Source organism: Microtus pennsylvanicus, chromosome 6, assembly GCF_037038515.1.
Source record: "Microtus pennsylvanicus isolate mMicPen1 chromosome 6, mMicPen1.hap1, whole genome shotgun sequence".
NCBI lineage: Eukaryota > Metazoa > Chordata > Mammalia > Rodentia > Cricetidae > Microtus > Microtus pennsylvanicus.
In genome coordinates this window covers 20849888-20858689 of record NC_134584.1, presented here as the reverse complement: position 1 = coordinate 20858689, position 8802 = coordinate 20849888, and the positions used below count along the sequence as shown (strand labels likewise).

Here is an 8802-nt window from a genome sequence, read left to right as displayed (position 1 = left end):
TCCCATTTCCCTCCCCTTCTCCCCACCCCCTCCCCCCTCCCTCTCCATTACAAAGAACATTCAGGGTTCCCTGCCCTTTGGGAAGTCCAAGGTCCTTCCCCCTCCATTAGGAAAGTGAGCATCCAAACAGACTAGGCTCCCACAAAGTCAGTATATGATGTAGGATCAAATCCCATTGCCATTGTCCTTAGCTTCTCAGTCAGCCCTCATTGACCGCCACGTTCAGAGTCCGGTTTGAGCACATGTTTCATCAGTCCCAGTCCAGCAGGCCTTGCGGAGCTCCCATTAGATCAGCCCCACCATCTCAGTGGGTGGGCACACTCCTCATGGTCCTGATTCCCCTGCTCATATTCTCCCACTGCCAGGCAAATATTGGGAGCTCGGGGGTGGGGATAAGGGAAGATGGGGGGAGAAAAGTGAGAAGGGGAGGATCCTTGAAAATTTCATGAAAAATCTTTTTTGAAAATCTTTTAAAAGCCAGTATTTCAATGTACAAAGACAATATTTAATGAAACATGATGTAAAAAATTGAAGAGTGATTCTTTTGGCAGCACATATACTAAAATTGTAATGATACAGAGAAGATTTTCATGAATCTAAGCAAAAATGACATACAAATTAATGATACATTCCATAATTTTTAAGGGGTCAATGACATAACAAGAAAATTCACATAGGCACATAGGATCTCTCAGAGACTTAACTGAAAAATCAAGGAGCCTGTGTGTGTCTGACATCGGCCCTCTGCATTTATGTACGGAAGAGTGGTGTAGCTTGGTCTTCTTATGGAACTCCCAACAGTGGGAGCGGGGCTCTTTCTGACCTTTGAAACTCTGGTCCTCATGAGTTTGCCTTCTCCAGACTCAATACAAGGGGAAGTGCTTAGTCTTACTGCAGCTTGATAAACCATGTTTTGCTAATAACCATGGGTGACCTGACCTTTTCTGAAGAAAAATGGAGAACTAAATTGGGGCAGCAAAAGGAAGCTGGGAGGGAGAGACTTGAAGGTCAGAAAGGAGGGGAAACTATGGTCAGGATGTAAAATAAATAACCAAATAAGTTTGAAATAAGAATAAAGGAAAACAGTAAAAGAAATAGTATCATTTTATGGTTTGTTTATATTTCTCAAAATATAAAAAAAAGATGTTCAATTTTTACCTAGATAGATGAGAGAGAGAGAGAGAGAGAGAGAGAGAGAGAGAGAGAGAGAGAGAGAAATGATAGATCATACAACCCAAACTCTGCACATTTTGGAGACCTAGTACCTAGAGATGAGGAGGTGATAGACTGAAGGGCAGAACTTATTACTAGTACTCTGTTAAATGGACATAGTGCTATACCAACTCTAAAGTTATCACTATAGTTACATATTATTGTATTTTTTCAACCCTCATCAGAGAAGAGTTTTTATTCAGTGATGGTGATTGAATAAGAATGTTTACCACAGGCTTCTATATTTGAATGCTTAGTCTTCAGGGAGTGCAACTAGTTGAAAATTAGGAGTGCCCCATTGGAGTAGGTATGAACTTAGTGGAGCAAGAATGCCACCAGAGGAGAGGGCATTGAAGTTTTAAAAGTTCAAGCCAGGCCTGATGTTACTCTTTCTTCCTGTTGTCCTCAAATCTGATTTCAGAACTCCCATCTAGATACCTTTTCTGCATGTATGCCACCATGGAAGCTGCCATAATAATAATGGATTAAACCTTTGAAACAGTAAGAAAGAGTCAATTAAACATTTATTATATAATAGTTTCCATGATCATCGTGTCTCTTCCCAGTCATAGAAAACTAAGACTGTGATTATTATAAAGACCCACAATAAGTCAATATGCAAAGAATAAAGGACAGTGGAGTGCTTCTCCATAATGGGACATCTATATAACATTGATTCCTTTTAAGATGCATGAATTTTTTCTAAGGGTGGGTGAAAGCACTGTGAGAGCCAGAGACAGTCAATTATTTCAAGATAAAAGCTGTGCTGAATGTCACATGGCACATATGAATCACAGTGGTGATTGCAGCATATGTATGATCTGCACAATTGCAAGCCTGCAAAAAATCCCAACGTAAAGGGAGAAGGTGGGGCAAACATCTTATCCTATTTATAACTGATGAAGAGTGAGTCATTTTAGTTCAAAGTTGTGATTTAGGTCACTCAAGTTCAAACAGAATATCCCACATCAAATGTTATGTCTATCTGGAATTAGATTTAAGATACTAAAGAAAGAAGAACAGAAAGTTAGATGGGTAATGACACAGGGGTGGAACAGGGAGATATTGGGGAAAGGAGGTGAGATTGGTCAAAACAAATTATGCAAAACACTCAAATAATTAATTAAAATATTATAAAAAACCAAAATTAATTTATTTTTAGAACATCTTAAAATTTCTTTAATTAACAAAATAAAACAAAACAGCAAATAATGGAGCCGGGCGGTGGTGGCACCCCCCTTTAATCCCAGCACTTGGAAGGCAGAGGCAGGCGGGTCTCTGGGAGTTTAAGGTCAGCCTGGTCTACAAGAGCTAGTTCCGGGACAGGCACCAAAGCTTCAGAGAAACCCTGTCTCGAAAAACAAAAAAACAAAAAAAAACAAAAACAAAAAAAAAAACCAGCAAATAATGGGAAATTATGATTGCTTACTTAAAATTTCTTTCAAAAGATTAGATATGTGTGAGGATATTAATAGCATAAGTTATTTAAGTAGATAGAATTAATAGCTACTTTTCTGAGCTCTACTTTATTAGTAGTAGTTTGGTTTGGTAACATTTATTGCATAGCTTCCATAATAGCAAAAATGTGTTTTGATTTAAATGTTTAAATAAGAAGAAATAAAACGAGTACCAAAATACGCTTATTTCCTTTCTCTGGAATTCTTAAGATTTTGGTCATGTAAACCAATCCTCAAAATAGTTCACATGGGCAAGAGAGATGGCTCAGCAGTTAAGCGCTCGTATTGCACTTGTATCCTGTACAAGTTCAGAAACTAACATCCAACTGTCTATAACTCAGTCTTCATGGGACATCCAATCCATTTGGCCTCTAGGACACATTCATTTGTACCTATGGACAGACACCCTCACATTTGCTTTATTTTTAGTACTAGTAAAACCATATTTAAAAATATAGGTGTTTCCTACCATAACTCAGAGTTATATAGACAGTAGTTTCTCAGTATATTACTAAAAGCTTTGTTTTTACTCATTTCATTTTTTACTCATTTCATAAATTTGTCCCATTTTTCAGCAATTCACACCTTTAATATAGCTATCCTTTGTCTTTTTTAACATTCCTGGTTTTTTTTTATTAATTGCTGTTATAAAAATATATTTTTGTAATATACATATTGATCTCTAAATTTCACCTGCTAAGTCTGTGTTACTTGTATTTACCTTTTCAGGGCTGACCATTTAGTAATGGATAAGCAATTGCTATGCTCTTCCCTCAAGAAGGCAGTATCTTATGCTCTCAGCAGGCCCTCATGTTTTTCTTTCTCTAGGGTTGAAGTCTCCTGAGAATTTTTTCCCCTTCCACTTTGGCATGTCTATTTGTGCTCTCCCTGTTCAGCTCTTATTTAGGCAGCTTTCTTGCTGAGCTTTTATTGAAATAAACTTTTTCTCCAATTCTCTATTCTATTACTTTAAATGTTTTAGAATTTTAAGAAAATATAATCATAACATTTTCTCCTTCGGCTTTCTTACTTTACACCTACAAGGTACCTGCCTCCAAACCTTCCCATTCCCCCATCCAGTAACTCTCAAATTTGTGACCTCTTCATATTTGATTATTATTGCTGCATATATGCATAAATATAAAAAAAAACAACCTGATGAGTCTGATTAGTGTTGTTTGTGTGTGCATCATTTCATGAATGACAACATTTAAATGCATAAGCAATTAGGGGCTCATTCATATGAGAGAATAATTCTTCTCTAAAAAGTCATGAGTTGTTAGCAGTTCTCTGTCTAATTCTAGGCTCTATGTGATTTTCCTTCAATGTTGTCTTGTCTATTAGTGCTGTTATATTTCAGATCTTCTTTAGGCAGATGTATAAACTTCTAAATTAAACATTAATTTTCTTAATGCAATAGAAATATTTTTCTGTAATATGGTGCAACATATATAGTATCTAAATATATATAATCAAATTATATATGTAATTAGACAGTATGAACTACTATAAACATATAATCTATGAATTCAAAACAGAATAATTGAAACGTGTTAGCTAAAATGTTATATTTATCAGATGTCTTAACTCTTGTATTAATAAAAAGAAAAACAAATGTTACTGCAATTTTGTTGCTGTGACATTTAAAAGACACATTTTAGGTGATAGTTTTACCAATTGTTTTAGTAAAATATGTAAGTTACAGATAAAGAAATAATTTTTCATATATTAAAAAATTATGTCAAATGTCAAAGCTACTGACAGATAACTATTATATAAAATTATTCTTCAATCCACACATCCCACTTAACAATGATAATGCATTGAATAAACTAATCACTTCCTGGCATGAGAACTTCATACTTCAAACCTAAGCTGATTCATGATTAGTTTTCATAGTGGTGGGTCACCTATTTCATCACTGAACTTTAAGGTTATTGACTATTCAGATAAATGAAAACTGCAGAGAATTAGAACTATTTTAAATATTTGGTATGTTTTCCTTCTCTCCATATATCTGAAATTACATAGTTTTTTGCCCTTTTGCACTATTCTCATACTTATTTAAAAATATAATTAAAAAATTTTTATGGACTTTTGTCTATGTTAAGTTTTAGTAATTTTACAAGTAACTCTATCCAGAATGTTTATTTTCACATTAAATATTAAAACATAAATGTCTCATTATTTAATTTATAATTAACTTGAGATATTGTCTCCTGTTCTCACTGATAAACTATTAATAGAACATAAATTGCCTCAGAAAGTACCATTTAAAACCTTCAATATATAAACATTGTAGCTTACAATAACACCAAAATCCTTCATAGATTTATAAAATTTAAAAAGATATAACATTTGTATACATTTATGTTATTTATCATGTTTTACACGTATGCATTTTAAATTAATTGCCATTGCTTAACAAATCCTTTTCATCATAATGCTATCAATTTTTTCTGTGTTGAAAACTCTTCTCTAGAAAATTGCAAGCATGCATTATTAATTTTTTCTAGTTAGCACACCATGCACTATACATGTCTGACATATTACAAGTATTATAAAGCTTGTGATTGACAACTGTCTTAACCAACACTTTCATTCTTTCTTCCCCACTATTTCATTTATGCTAGTCTCTGCTATACACTTAGTTTTTTTTTAAATTGAGAAAAGGAGAAAAAAAAAAGTTTCCACCTCCTCCCAGCCTCCCATTTCCCTCCCCCTCCTCCCACCCTTTTCCCCCTCCTCCCACCCTTCTCCCCCTCCCCCCACTCCTTTCCCCCTCCCTCTCCAGTCCAAAGAGCACTCAGGGTTCCCTGCCCTGTGGTAAGTCCTAGGTCCTCCCCCCTCCATCCATACACACTTAGTTTTTATCACATATGAATTCTTGCAGTGCCTATATGTTTCTGACTGTTTTAATTCCTGGAGAGCATTGTCCTCAATATATATTTGTACTCCAAATGCCATCATTTCCTGTTTTTATGGTTGAATTAGACCACAGTTATATACAGATGATATTATAATACACCCTATTGACATGTGTTTTTAATTTTTGACATTATTAACAAGATTCTATAAACATTCAATTGTAAAGCAGATTCACAAGGTAGAAATTTTTATTTCCTTCTGATGGAAACAGAAATCAGTTTTAATAAATATTAAGACTTGCTTTTTGTCCTGAGGAAGAACCATGGTATGGTCAATGTTAAGTCTGTTCTATCTGCTCGGAATGCAACTTTTCTTCACATATATAGCAACAGTTTTTTGTGGAAAGAAATAAAAAAAATGTAGAGACTAGAAAAAAACAAGAGAAAAAGAGAATATATAATTGAATAGAAGACAAAAATACTCAATGACAGAACTGAATTACAAGAAATAGACAAGTCAAGCCGGGCGATGGTGGTGCACGCCTTTAATCCCAGCACTCGGGAGGCAGAGGCAGGCGGATCTCGGTGAGTTCGAGACCAGCCTGGTCTACAGAGCTAGTTCCAGGACAGGCTCCAAAGCCACAGAGAAACCCTGTCTCGAAAAACCAAAAAAAAAAAAAAAAAAAGAAATAGAAATAGACAAGTCTTTAACATATAATACATAAAAAAGAACAGACTCAACAAAACAAAGAATGAGGCAGAATGCTACAATTATTAACACTTACACAAATATCTATCAGAGATGTCTTTGATTTATGAATAGTACTATAAACCAGATAATCTCTACAAAATAGACAAATTGATAGACAGTACATACTATAACTATTAATTTTGCTTGCAAATGTAATATAATTGCACAGAAAAGCACATAAAGTAAAGGAAGGTTCATCTCGGCTTACAGCAAAGGTATGCAGTTAGAGAGGCCCATATGTGGAATCAAGAGAATGAGAAAACCCAATACCTTGGTAGGCAATCAAAAAACAGAACGTTAGCATGAGGTAAAATACATAAGGCTATAACACATAATCTATTTCAAGTACTAATTTCATACTATTAAGCCTCATCTACAAACTATATAATCTCTAAGACAACAGTCCTTTTGGCCGAATGTAAAAATGCTAGTCTCTGGGTGAAACTTAACAAGAACCATATCATTCATATTAAATATATGAAGAAATAAAAGAAGAGATTGACATTATGAATAAGGAATTTATATGTAATTTAAAATAATCTCTTGTTAAAGCAAAGTCAAGGATTTAATAGCTTGTGGGCTAAATTCTACTGAAAGTTTACATGAATACTTATGCAAATCTCTTCTAAAATTCCCCAAAGATTTAAATGAAAGCATGCACTTTCAAATTTACTAGAGATTTGATTTTCTAGATGCAAAGTCTATCAGCTCATGATGGAAAAATAATATGTATTACTATAGCAATATTTCTAATGAACATGAAAACCAAATGCATTTTATATGAAACAATATTATACCCTAATCAAAAGAGACTTAGCTCTGAAATATAAGGATAATTAAATATAATCAAATCAGAAAATACAATATATGTGAAGAAACTGTATGAGGCTCTTGTCTTCCATTCAGGAAAAACTCTTTCAATATTTGTAATAAGAAGAGTTACTTCAACACAATTGAGGCCATAAATGGTTACAAGTCAAAAGGTATCATATTTAACAGTAGTAGTCAAAATAATTCTATAATATCAGAAAAAATGTTCCATGTCATCAACTTTCACTAATGTTGTCCTGAAATGTCTAGTTATATCAACAGGTAGACACAATAAAAGAAAAACCATAATTGGGAAGGAAAGTTATTAAACTTCTGAATGTTGATGAGATGATACAATGTGGAGAAAATTAAAGACATCCAGAAGTCATTATACATCAAGTCAATAAAATTTGATAGCTCAACTAAACATAAAATCTTGATTCTACTGGTGCAGCTGTTAAGAGCACTTTTGACATATTCAGAGGATAAAAGTGTAGCTTGCAGAACACACTCTAGGCATTCGCAAGCACATGCCCACACAGAGACAAATAATTTAAAATAAGAAACTAAAACTGAAAACAATTGCATTTCCTTACATTAACCCTAGTTTGTCAAAGGAAAAAAATCTCAATTTCAATAGCATAAAAATCATAAAATTAATAAGGAAAGCCTTGACCACAAAGAAAAATTAACTAATTGGAAAGTGTAACACAAACAACTTGAATTATAGGACACAAAAATAAATAGAAGATGCCTTCTGTATTGTGGGTTGGTGTTGGGAAACCCTGCTGGTGGGGGCTTGCAGTCTACATTAGCCTGACTGCTTTCTCTAAGCTCAGAAACATGGAAGATTCCTTCACCACCAGAGAGGTCTAGAAAGCTCCTCCAAACAATGACCTGGATGCCTGACTTATCTCAAGCATGTCCTTTGATATAGTTCCCTGCAAACACCTTTCCCTGTGGACCACATAGTAATTAAATAACATTTGCTCACTATTTTCATGGGCCCCACTGTCATTAACTCAGCCTTACTTTGGAAGCATGCCACTTAATGAAAAATCGGGTTCATCGCCAGGATTCCTAATCCTATATATTTCTATACTCTGGGATGAGGCTACATTGATTCACTGAAGTCATATCTCGGAAGGCTATCTCCATTACATCCACAGTTGTCCAAATTCTGTTCCCTTCTTCTGCTTCCTCCTCCTTTACACTCTGACAGTTGATCCCAAGATATAAAGAAAAACCAGAGATTGAAATAATTTGTACTCCTAAAAACATAATATTAATAGATGAAAATGTAGATTAATGTGATTATAATAAAAATTCTAGATGTATTTTACATAGAAAAAGAGGCATAAATCTTATTGTTTTGGATGAACAAAACAACTAAGGCAAAATGACCAAATAAAACAGGAGAAATCAACAGATTACTTTTATGAGATGATCCTAAAAATTAAAACATTTACAATAGATGTACACTTATTGAAAACAAGAAAGATTTAAAATTGAAACAAAATATTAAGACTAAAATCAAATGTTTATTAAAGACTCATACTAGCTTTGTGGATAGCACATTTCACAAAGTTACATATAGTTTCCAATAATATCCTACTTTTTATTTAAAATTCATTTTTAATTTTTAAATTAAATTGAAAATCTATTGTAAATAACGCATGTTGACAGTGATGAGAAATTCTTAGTT

General features: G+C 33.8%; 1 non-coding gene across 1 annotated transcript; it reads left to right on the top strand.

Annotated features, from left to right (window-relative positions):
* Positions 1–535: 535 nt before the first annotated feature.
* Positions 536–641, top strand: LOC142853198 (U6 spliceosomal RNA). Its single transcript, XR_012911123.1, has one exon. It is a non-coding gene; the product is annotated as a U6 spliceosomal RNA (small nuclear RNA).
* Positions 642–8802: the final 8161 nt, after the last annotated feature.